Raw genomic sequence first — 13,216 nt, 5'->3', positions numbered from 1 at the left:
ATTTTGATACACAGGGTATATTATCAAATATACACACACTACAATCATGTATATAAGCATACATGTTTATTACATAAAGGTATTACGGATTATGCACCACTCCATCATATATCCCTGTAGTCACTGAATTGCACTTTACAGTAAGGTTGCATTCCTTGTACTATATCCACTTAGCTATGTTTTCTTGTGTAGGTCATTATTACTACTGTATCCTGGTTTCTGTATATTTAAAATGAAGTTAATGTATTAGATAAGTACAGTCACTAATTTAAGTAGGGATTAAGGAATTAGGGAAAAAATCATGAAGCCTAAATCTCACCTCTAGAAAATTTCGTTTAATTTGTCAAGATATTTTTTGAAAGTTTTCTGGGAGATTGTAATATGTATTCAAATAGATACATACTTAGATTCTGTTATTATTTTCTCTCTCTCTCTCTCTCTTTTTTTTTTCCTAAGTAGGCTCCACACTTGATATGGGTTTTGAACTCATGATCGTGAGATTAAGAGTTGGATGCTCTACTGATTGAGCTAGGCAGGCACCCCTGATTAGTTATATCTCTTAGGCATTGTTAAATAATAATGTGTTATATCATTGATCCATTTAATTCTGTTACTGGTTCAGACTTACTACAATCCATATAATATGTTTCATAAGCTCTGTTTATGTTGCTCAAAGTCCACCTAATTTCTGCCTTTTGGATGACAACTATGTAGAAGTGATGAACTGGAAGTAGTTGGCTGAGCATGAAACAAAACTATTTTCTCAGTGTGGATGATGGAAAATTGAACTTCTTCAGAGTTCTGAGCCCTGACATATTAGGATAAAATGCCTATTAACAGTTAATATAGCAGCTGAGAGATAGGTGACATGCTAAGCCAAGAGAAGGATCTGGGTGGGGTGCTAGAAACATCTGCTATAAGTGACAAATCACATTGCTCAGACACACTTGCATCTCATATTAAGTTCACTCCTTTAGTGTAGAAGTTCTCTAATATTCTGATTGGTCACAGTTTCTAAAAAATTAAAAAAGTAAAAAAAAATATTTACACATGTACAACATGATGAGTTGATATATATATATAGAAACTGATTATTACAGTCAAGCATAGTATCACTTAACATAGTTACCATTTTGTATGTGTGATAAGAGCACCTGAAATCTATTATTTTAGTATATTCCCAGTAATCAGCACAGTGTTATTAACTGTAGGCATCATACTTGTACATTAGCTCTCTAGAATTATTAATCTAACATAATCACAGCTTTGTAATTTTTGACTAAATTCTCCCATTTCTTCCACCTCCCTGCCCCTGGTAAGCACCATTCTCCTCTCTGCTTCTGTGAGTTTGATTTATATACCACCTTTACTATATTAGAGTATTCTGAATTTTACTATATTCTTTCTTTTACAGTTAGTTTTATTATAGTTTCATATGTGTTTATGTTGTTGGTGTTCTTTTAGCTCAACTTGGTGAACTTCCTTAAGCATTATAAAATGAGTTAAAATGTAAAATGAGTAAAATAGTGTTGAAATCCCCACAGCTTTAGTTTGTCTTGTGAAGTCTTGTCTCTCTTTCATTCTGAAAGATACTCTTGCCAGATTTAGTATTCGTTGGAATTTTCTTTCTTCTTTCAGTATTTTGAATATAGTATCTGACTCTCTCCTGTACAAGTTTCTGTCAAAAAATCTGCTGAGAGTAATAAGGTTTCTTTGTATGTAACAAGTTACTTTTTTACTGTTGCTTTCAAAAGTCTCCCCTTGTATTTAGCTTTTGAGAATTTGATCTTCTGAATGAATATGTCTTTATTTAATCTATTTGGGGTTCCTTGGGTTTCATGAATCTGGATTTTTGTTTTGAACTCTGCATTAGGGAAATTTTATGTCATTATTTCTTTAAATAATTGCTCTACTCCTTTCTGTTTCTCTGCTCCTTTGGGACTCCAGTAATGTGTTTATTGCCTTATAATATGGCTTTCCATAAGTTCCATAGACTTTCTTCACTCATTTTCATTCTCTTTCTCTCTCTCTTGCTTTTTTCTTTTCTTTTTTTTTTTTTCCTTTTGGTTCTCTAGCTGGATAAGTTCAAATGACCTGTCATCAAGCTAATAGATTCTTTATTCTGCTTGATCAAGTCTGATTTTGAAACTCTCTATGGGATGTTTTAATTTAGTCATTCTGTTATTCAAACCGAATCTGTTTGGTTCTTTTTTATTACTTCTGTCTGTTGAACTTTTTCTGTTAATGTATTATTTTCTAATTTCATTTAGCTGTCTGGATTCTCTTGTAGCTCACTAGCATTCCCTAAGGTAATTATTTTGAAGTCTTTGTCAGGTAGTTAACAGATATCCATTTCTTTATTGTTGATTACTGAGGCTTTATTTTCTTCCTTTGGTGGATCATATTTCCTTCCATGTACCCTTGCATTTGTGTCTGCACACTTGAAGAAGGACCTCTCCTAGTCTTTATAGACTGTCTTCATCAGAGAAAGCCCTTTGTAAGCCTATCCACAGATTCTGTGTGGGCCATCTGGTGGTGTTAAAGGGTGTGCCTGATCCTGGAATCCTCAGATAGGCTGGGCTGGTGCATGGGCCTATTGCTTGGATCCACAGGTATGTTGGCCTGGTGCCCATGTCCACTGAAGCAGGTCTAGTACTTAGATCTGTGATGTGGGCTTGGTGCGTAAGTCCAGTGTAGTGAGTCTGGGACTTGGTTCTGCTTGGGAAGACCTGGATCCTGGGTCTGTAGTGGATGATAATGCTGGGCCACTGGAGTAGATTTGATGCCTGGGTCTATGGGAGTAGGCCTAGAGATTGGGTCCTCTGGAGTGGATAGGGAACCTGAATTTGCAAAATCCAGCCTGACACTTGGGTGGTCCCAAAGCCTAATCTGTGGGGGCAGTTCTTAAGCCTGCATCAATGGGGGCCATTCTGTCTTTGAGGTATATTGGGTCGAGCCTGGATTCTGGTTTAACTGAAGCCTAGAACCACAAAGTCTGGTCTGATTTTGGAAGGCAGCTATGCTCACCACTATACCACCAACGCTCTGGTCTGATTTTGGGATGGACATGAATCTTGGGATTATGGAGCCAGCTATGGTGGCTGGTATGGAGCTTTAGTGATTTGCCTGGTCCTGGGGCAGGACTGAAATTTAAACTGCAGTGTGGGGCTGGAGCTTGTGTCTATGGGTGTCATGCTAGAGCATGGGGCCATAGGGTTAAGTCTGGAGCTGGAACATGATCCTGGGGCCATGTGAGCTGGCATTTAACCTGAAACCAGACTGGCACTAAGGTGAGCTGGGAGCCTGGGACCACAAAAGCTGACCTGCTTTTGGGATGAAACTGTAGGCTGAATCCATGGTTACCAGGGTCCATGGGCCTGGCCTGGCACCAGAGTTCACTGAAACAGGCCTGGTTCTAGGGTCAATGGTGAAGTTGGTTGCTCACTTCATTCTCCCTCCCCAACATGGAAGGTGTTTCTCCACACTTGATTGCTCAGGTTTAGAGGAAGGATGACAAGTGTATGTGAAACTTTCTTTTCTTCCCTCTTTAATGTTTCTTTTCTTATTACTATACTCCACCTAGGTACTCATCTAAAGTCTTTTCTTATTTTGAAGTTGCTTTTATGTATGGATAGTTGTACAAAATGATGTTTCTGCAAGGGGATAAGTACCTGAAACTCTTATTTCACTATCTTGCTGAACATCACTACCTTCTGAGAAAATCAATAAGAGAAAGGTTAATGGAATTAACTACATCTCATGTTATTGACATTTGTCTTAAGGCCATAAATTGTATTCATAATCCCTCCCCCCTTTATCCTCATTTTAGATCCTTTCTTTGAAAACACTTTACAGGTCTCAATATTTTGCCTGGTGACCTAAATTCTTATCTCTGAGAGTTCTGTACCACTGTAATTTCAATTTATTTGTCAAATTACAATTGCTTTACTTGCTCAGCTAAAATTAAAACTGAGCAGAAAGAATCATTATTTTTCAGTTGATCATCTAGGTGCCAAACATACTTGTCCCTACTCCAGTATTTGCCAACAATCCTCCCACATGTAATGATCATGTGCAATTATTGCTCTTGTGTGATTACACTTTTTTCTTCTGATGGTTTTCTAGCATAAGGATCTCAAAGTAATAATGAAGCAACAATATCTGTATGAGTTAAATGGTGCTCTTACTGTGTCTCCAGACAGATGGGACTCTCCTCTAAGGTTCAGGACTCTTAGAACCAGAGAGTCTAGGGGTGCCTGAGTGGCTCACTCAGTTAAGCACCTGACTATTGATTTCAACCTAGGTCAGGATCTCAGGGTCATGAGATAGATCCCCATATTGGGCTCTGTGTTCAGCACAGAGTCTGCTTTTTCCTCTACTTCTGCTCCTCCTCCCATTCCTCCCCCTCCTTTCTCTCTCTCAGATAAATAAATAAATAAATAAATTAATAAAAAAAAAGAAAGAAAGAAAGTAAAAGAAAAAGAAAGAATTGAATCAGCGAATCTAAAGTGAGAAGTGCAAGAAACACAATATCCCTAAAAAAGTTACCAAGAGAGCAGTGTCTTTTTATTCCTATTCTGTGGGCCCTAGATCCAAATATGCTGTCAATTCAGGACAGCAGCATGGCTGCATCCTCAGTGGATGTTCTCTAGTGGACATTAGTACACAAAACAGAAATCTGCCTACTTTTGTGTCCATTTCTATAGATCCACCAAATGCACCTTCCCCAAACACCTCTGAACTTAACATTTCAAAATTGTTCCATCCTGGCCTCTAACCAAGATAAGCCAATTGCTACTGCTCAAATATTGCACATGATAATTTTGGTTCAATTATCTTTTGACATAAACAAAATAATAAGACATACTTCTTAATGCTGTACCTATTGGAAGAGTTCCCACTCACTGTTATATTTCAAGGGTAATTCTTACAAAGCTTAGTGCAGCAAAAGCCCATGTTTGGTTGTTGACATACCAGGATTACTTATCCATGAAGCAAATTCTGTTTGTTTTTTCTTTCGGTATCAGCCAGGTGTAGGAGACTCAACTTAAGGGCACAACTGTGAGTTGAAGGAATGGTATTGGTGTGACAGTGGTGGGTGAGATAGGAGTCTGTGCCACCAGTTCATGTAGCTTTTTATACATTAAAGTTATTTGCACTTGATCCTCAATACATCACTTTCACTTTATAATGGATTGCAGCTGTGTCTAACTCATCATAAGACTTGGTGAGACATCTAGTACCCAGGTTATAATAAGCAGTTCTAATTTCATGGTCCCTTGTTAATTTCTAGCAGCATCCAGTAGTATGCAAGCTTTGCTTTTCCAGTGTACATAAATCTCCACTACAAATGGTATGCCTTTATTCCTTAAACTTTGGAGTTTACACTGCAACTTTCGTATGGGCTTGTGACACAAATGTCATATGACATCTTTTATTTGGCATGCATAATTTTAATTCCATGGGATCTGCCAATTTTATGTTCAAACAAAGGTCTGGACCTCTTTCAGAGCCCTCTCTTGCCCTAGGTTCCACTCAAAGCCAGCAGTCATCCATGTTACCTAATAAATGTCTCAGAACAACATATATTCTTAAGCGTTGTATATGCTGCCTATGACTTCCAAAGAGGCCTACCAATATTATAGTCACTTCTTCAATATCTTGGACTGTACTGAATTCCAAAAAACTTTACAGTTGTGCCCCACATCTGAACTATTGTAGGTTTTATCTGTACCCTTTACAAAAAAGTATCCAGACTACTTGCCATTTTTTGTTCATCAGTTTGATCAAATGATATTAATACAGTGGATTAATCTTATGTTCTACAGGATGTTTAGAGTGTATATAACTAGTAATGTTTGTATATATTTTTGGTTGTCACAACTGGGGAGGTGTTACTGACACCTAATCTATAGTGGTCAAGAATACTAACTCCACAATGAAAAATCATTAGTCCAAAGATGTCAATAGTTCTGAGGTTGAGAATGCTTGTCTACACCCTTCATAACTAACTAACTAACTAACTAAATAAATAAATATTTGTGTGTAAATATATATGTAAATTTTTTTAAGGAAAAAAATGCACTTTACTGAGTCACACCCATATTGTCTGAATTTTATATTAACTGTGAGGGGAAGAGTTGAAGGGACTTAAGACAGGGAATGGAACAATATAATATTATCCTTTTATAAGTGATCTTTTAAAAGGAAGTTAATAAGCCTTGGTTATTAAAGTCCTATCCTGATGGAGAGGATTAAAAATAATTTTCAGAAAGGCTGGGGAGTGGTACTATATTCTTTCCTAAACTGTTAATGTCTTAAAGCTAAGATGAAAGAGAAGGTAGAACATAATAAAAAACAATTGTAAAAAACAAAACAAACAAACAAAAAAACATGACAGGGACTTCTCATCCACCTTAGTAAGAAAAGTGATCTTTTTTTAAGGATTTTATATATTTCTTTCAGAGAGAGAGAGAGAGAGAGGGAGCACCAGCAGGACAAGGGGGAAAAGAACAAGCAGACTCCCTGCTGACTAGTCAGGACTTGCTCCCAGGGCCTTGAGATCATGCCTGATCCAAGAGTCAGACACTTAACCAACTGCACTACCCAGGTGTCCAGGGAAAAAAATTTAATTTCAAATAGGCCATTAAAAAAACAAAACAAAACAAAACAAACCCTCACATTCTTTGTACATTGTCAGTTGTGGCGTAAGTCATACTTTTTACATATATGGAAGATATATTTAAAATACATGTTAATCTTGGGAGGGTTAGATGGTGCATCATTTAGGTCATCTAGAGTTTTGACATTGTCCATTGACAGTAAGTTACATATTATGTATGAGTCTTATACAAAATCAAGTTTCAATATATATGTAAAATTTGTTGATGTACTTTTATTTCACAGAAGACAAAGAAAAAGTAAGAAAACATATTTCAAAGTGTTTCTAATATTTCATTTCATGACCCTTAACCATGTAATTTCTTTATTAAAATGAATATTATGTTGACCAGACATATTTTAAGAACTAATTTATAAGAGACAAATGTAAAATGATGCTATATCCAATGGATATAAATTTTTTTTAGAAAATAATAGTTTTTGTGCATTTTTCCCATTTTATCCTAATCATGTAGAAAATACCAATAATTTTACTTTTAGATAAAAGACAATATTCTAATAAGATAAGAAACTGTTGTAGTTTACTAATAGTATATAGTATATAAGGTGTTAACCACTGAATAAATATAAAAGAATACATTTTTTGAGAAGTTACTTAGATAATTAAATTTGTATTTTCCATAACACTTGATAACAAATTAATTTCATGTTTAATGATAAAATTATATTAGAATACAAAATGAATATATGAAAAGTACACAATATTCTATCTAAGTTTAAATAGAATATACTCCCTTTTTACATTTTACAAATAGTAACATTTATGTATCATATACACATACATATATATCTGTTACCATTATAATGACTACATTTTTTATTTAATTGAAACTACCATGTTTAATTATTTGCGATTGCACATTATCACATTCCAGTCTATTAAAACTTAGGTTATAAAGATAAAAGAAAAAAAAAACATTTTTTCCCCTAGAATATTGATATTCTGAAATTAATGATTCTAAAGGGGATTTTGGCATCCCAGCCTGCAAACAGATCGATGATCATGAATGTGAAATCTAAGCTATAGGATTTTGAACTGAACTGTGAAATAAGTGAAGTTTCACAGATAATGAAAAGAAAAAATATATTTTGGAACTACATTTTTCCTGCAGTTCCTCATTATCAAGTATACACTGACTGTCTTGCATTATGCACTTGATTGAAGAAAGAGTTGAGATTTTGCTGCCTAGAGAAATGGCCAAGATTTTTAGTCCAACTGAAATTTCATGTAACTCAGCATTATAGAAGAAGAAAACTATTTCTAAGCTGATTATTCATAACACATTTTTTTTTTCTGTAGAGAACAACCCTAGCTGCCAACTTTCCATCTCCTACAGTTTAGTTATATGTATTTTTATGTAGTTCTTGGAAATGATAATAATAAAAAAATAAAATACACTGATTTAGTTAAGCAGAGTTTGGGAAAGAAAAAAGAGAGATTCTAAGTATTATGGCTTGGATTGTATTCTAGCAAAAGAAAAACATGTTTTAGTTCTAATGGGAGTACCCCAGAAAATGACCTTAATTGGAAGTAGAGTCATTACAGAGGTAGTCAAGTTAAAAGGATATCATTAGGGTGGGCCTAATCCAATGTGATTGAAATCCTCATAAAAATGAGAAATTTCGACCCTGGACACACATGAGGAAAGATAATACGAGGAAACAAAGGGAAGACATCATATGAAGATGGAGGCAGACGTTGGAGATGTGCTACCAGAAACCAAGGAATATCTGGGTTACCAGAAGCTAGAAGAGGCAAAGAAGTACTTTTTCCCCACAGATTTCAGAGGGAAGAAGACTTACCAATACCTTGATTTCTAATTCATAGCCTCCAGAACTGTGAGACAATAAACTTACATTGTTCTTGGCTACCCAGTTCATGGTGTTCTGTTACAGAAGTGATAGTAGACTAACAGTATTATGTACTTTTTATTCTTAAATTATATAGTTATAGTATAATTATTAGACTGATAATTTAAAATAATTATATCTAATTACCTAAAACTGTAATGAAAATAGTAGGTAACATGTGAGAATAAATGGACAAATGTAAATAAAGAAGTTGAAAGTCTAATGAAGAATCAAAAAAATTCTAAAAATTAAAAACACTTTACTTGAATGAAGAATGCTTTTGAATATTCTTCATAGACTGATGTACTCCTTAATATATTGGATACAGCTGAGGAAAGAATCTCTAAGCTTGAGGATATCTGTACAGAAATTTCTAAAACGGGGGGGGGGGGGAAGAAGAGAAGAAAAGACTGGGAAAGAAAATAGAGTGGTGTATCCAAGAATGACTAGACAACTACAAAATATATAGCAAATGCATAATGGGACTATCTGAAGGTGAGGAAAGTGAAAAAAGAACAGAAGAAAAATTTGAAGCAACTGTCACTGAGAATTTCTCCAAATTAAAGCTACACATCAAACCACAGATCCAGGAATCTCAGAAAACGCCACGCAGGATAAATATCTCATTTTGGTTTTATTTTGTATTTCCCTGATGCCAAGTGATGTTGAGCATGCTTTCATGTGTCTATTGGCCATTTGTATGTCTTCCTTGGAGAAATAGCATTTCATGTCTTCTACCCATTTCTTGACTGGATTATTTGTTTTTCAGGTATTGAATTTGATAAGTTCTTTATAGATCATGGATGCTAGGCTTTTAGCTGATATGTCACTTGCAAATATCTTCTCCCACTCCATAGACTGACTTTTAGTTTTGTTGACTGTTTCCTTTGCTGTGCAAAAGCTTTTTATCCTGATGAAGCCCAATAGTTCATTTTTGCAAAAAAGCTACTTCTTTGAAAATGTTAATAAAGTGAGTAAGCCTTTCACAAGGATAAGAAAAAGAAAAAGAAAGGAGAGAGGGAGGAGAGAGAGAGAAAAAGAAAACAGGATTTATTAAAAATTAAAAAGGAGACATAATTATAAATCCCATGGTTATTAAAATGATAATCAAGGAGTCTGTTAAGCACCTGGCTTTTGGTTTCTTCTTAGGTCATGGTCTCAGGATCATGAGATCAGATCAAGCTCTGCATTGGGCTTTGCGCTCAACATAGTCGGCTTCAGACTCTCTTCTGTCCCTCCCCCTCACCCCACCACTCTCTCTCTCTCTTTCTCTCACTCTCAAATAAATGTCTTTTTTAAAAAGGATAATCAAGAAACAATATTAACAACTATATGCCTATCAATATGATAACTTAGATGAAATGGACCAATTCCTTGAAAGACACAATCTTCTAACCCTCTCACAGTAAGAAATAGATAATCTGAATGATCTAAAATCTATTAAAGGAATTGAATCAATAACTTAAAAAAATTCCTAAAAGATAGCAACCAGCGCAGTCAGGTTCACTGGTAAATTCTACCAAGTATTTACAGAAGAAATTGTAGCCATTTTCTACAATTTCTTTCCAAAGAAACAGGGAACAATTTTTAACTCATTATATGAGGCCAGCATTGCCCTCATAGCAAAACCATACAAAGACATATACAACAAAACCAGAAAATGATATATTTACATCTCTCAAGGGCACAATTGATGAAATCCTAAACTCCTAAACAAAATATTAGTAAGTTACTTGAAAATCAAGTAACATAACTCATAGCATCAATAAGCTAAAGAAGAAAAATCTCATACTCATATCAATAGATGAAGAAAAAAGCATTTGACAGAATCCAACACTCATTCATGATAAAAACTAGGAACAAAGGTGAACTTCCTGAACTTGTAAAGAACATCTACATAAACAAACAAATAAACAAACAAACAAAAAATAAAGCTAATGTCACACACTGGTAAAAAAAAAAAAAAAATCCAGAAGCTTCTACTGTAAAATCAGGAACAAGCCAAAGATGCCCCTTCTCTGTTCCTTTTCAATACTGTAATGGAAGTCCTAGCTAATGTAATGGCAAAGAGTTAAAAAGGGAAATAAAAGTTATACATAATAAGAAGGAAGAAATAAACTTTTTTGACTTGTAGATGGCTTGACAGTTTATGTAGAAAATCTGAAAGAACAGACCAAAAAAAAAATGCTTGGAACTGATACTTCTATTACAGCAAGTTTGCCAGATGCATAGTTAATATATAAAAAAGCTAGCCACTTCTGTATATACCAGCAGTAAACAAAAGGAGTTTAAAACTATAAACACAATATCAATAGCATAAGTAACCTGAAAATAAAATACTTAGGTATATATCTAACAAAATATGTACATGAGCTACATGAGGAAAGCTACAAAACTCTGAGTAACAAGTCAAATAATTAAATAAATGGAGAGACATTCCATGGTCCTGGATGGGAAGACTCAATATTGTCAAGATGCTAGTTTTTCTACTTGATCTATAGATTTAACACAATCCTAATAAAAAATCCAGCTATTATTTTGAAGATATTGACAGAGTGATTCTAGCATCTATATGAAGAGATATAAAAAGTAGTAGACCCAACACAATCTGAATTAGAAATACAAAGTTTTAGAAGTGACACTACCCTATAGAGATTTACTAAAAAACCACGTAATCATGACAGGATGATATTGGCAATAGAATAGACAAACAAATTATTGAATGGAATGGAGAGTCCAGAAGGAATTCCACATAATATAGTCAACTGATCTTTGACTAAAGGGCAAAAACAATGCAGTAGAGAAATGGTAGTCTTTCTTTTTTGTTAATTTGACTATATGTATTTTATTTAACATATGTTATAAAGTATAGTTACATTGTCATTCTTTTTTTTTTAATTAAATGTATTTCTTTTTCTCAGTGTTCCAAGGAGAGATGGTGGTCTTTAAAAGAAATGGTACCAGTATAGTGGACATCCATATTAAAAAATAATAATAATAATCAAAAATGAAACTAGACATAGGCCTCACACTCATCACAAAAATTAACTCAAAATTGATCATAAGCCCAAATGAAAACAAAAATTATGAAACTGCTGTAAGATAACTTGAAAAAAGAAATATAGATGACATTGGGTTTGAAAATGACTTCTTAAATACAAAAACAAAGACAAAATCCGTGAAAGAAATAATTGATAATTAAAATTAAAAACAAATTTGAAAACTTCTCTGTAAAAGACGTTTTCAAGAGCATAAGAAAACAAGTCACAGACCGGGAGAACTGGAAGAAAATACATGCAAAAGACATATTTAATAAAAAAAAACTGTACTTCAAAGTATGCTGAGAACTCTCAAAACTCAGCAATGAGGGGCACCTGAGTGACACAGTTGGCTGGTCTTCTGGTTGGTCTTCCAACTCTTGGTGTCATCTCAGATCTGATCTCAGGGTCATGAGATTGAGTTGCATGTTGAGCTCTGCTCTCAGCATGGAGTCTGCATGTGTTTCTCTCTCCCTCTGCTTCTGCCACTTCCCCCCTGGGTTTTCTCTCTCCTCTCTCTCTCTCTCTCTCTCTCTAATAAATAAAATAAATCTTTTTTTTTTTTTTTAAAGACAACAGCTAAGCTGTAGGAAAACATATAAACTGATTTTTTAAAAAGGGCTAAATACCTGAACAGGAACCTCATATATATACACACACACACACACACACACACACACACACACACACACACACACACAGAGATGGTAAAAGATATATGAACAGATAGACGCTCTACAACATGTATCTTTAGCGAAATGCTAATTAAAACAATAAAATACCACTCATACCTGTTAGAATGGGCCAAATCTGGACCACAGTCAACACCACATGTTGGTGAGAGTGTGAAACAATAGCAATTCTCATCCATTGCATGAGGAAATTATTTAGTCACTTTGAAATTCAATTTGGCAGTTTCTTACAAAACTATAATTATTCTTACCACATGATTCTGCAGTTGTGTTTCTTGGTTTTTGTCTAAATGAGTTGGAAACTTAAGTCCATATAAAAACCTGCATATAGATATTCATGGAAACATCATTCATAATCTCTAAAACTTGGAAGTAACGAAGATGTCTTTCAGTAGGTGAATGGATTAAATAAACTGTGATATATCCAGACCATGGATGATTATTACGGTGCTAAGAAGAAATGAGAGATCAAGCCTTAAGTAGAAATGGGAAATCCTAAATGTATATTAATAAGTGGAAGAACTCAATCTGAAAAACAAAACAAAACAAAACAAAAAACAACTTCATAGTGTTAGATTTCAATCATATGAGATTTTGAATTCAACCACATGAGATTTTGGAAAAGGCAAGACTACAGAGACAGTAAAAGGATTAGTAGTTGTCAATGACTTGGGACGAAACAAAGGAATTTTAGGGCAGTGAAACTATTCTGTATGACAGTACTAAGGATGAAACATGTCATTAAACATTTGTTAAAACCCATACAGTGTGCAACATCAAAAATGAGCCCTAATGCAAACTATGGATTTGGGGTGTTAATGATGTATTATTATAATTTACAACAGATGTGCCACTTCAGTATTGATGATGGGAAGACTGTTCTATGGGGGCAGGTGGTATATGAGAACTCTCTGGATTCTCTACTAAATATTGCTGTGAACCTAAAATTTATTT

Source organism: Mustela erminea, chromosome 2 (genome assembly GCF_009829155.1).
Source record: "Mustela erminea isolate mMusErm1 chromosome 2, mMusErm1.Pri, whole genome shotgun sequence".
NCBI classification, from domain to species: domain Eukaryota; kingdom Metazoa; phylum Chordata; class Mammalia; order Carnivora; family Mustelidae; genus Mustela; species Mustela erminea.
Note: the sequence above shows the minus strand (reverse complement) of the source record.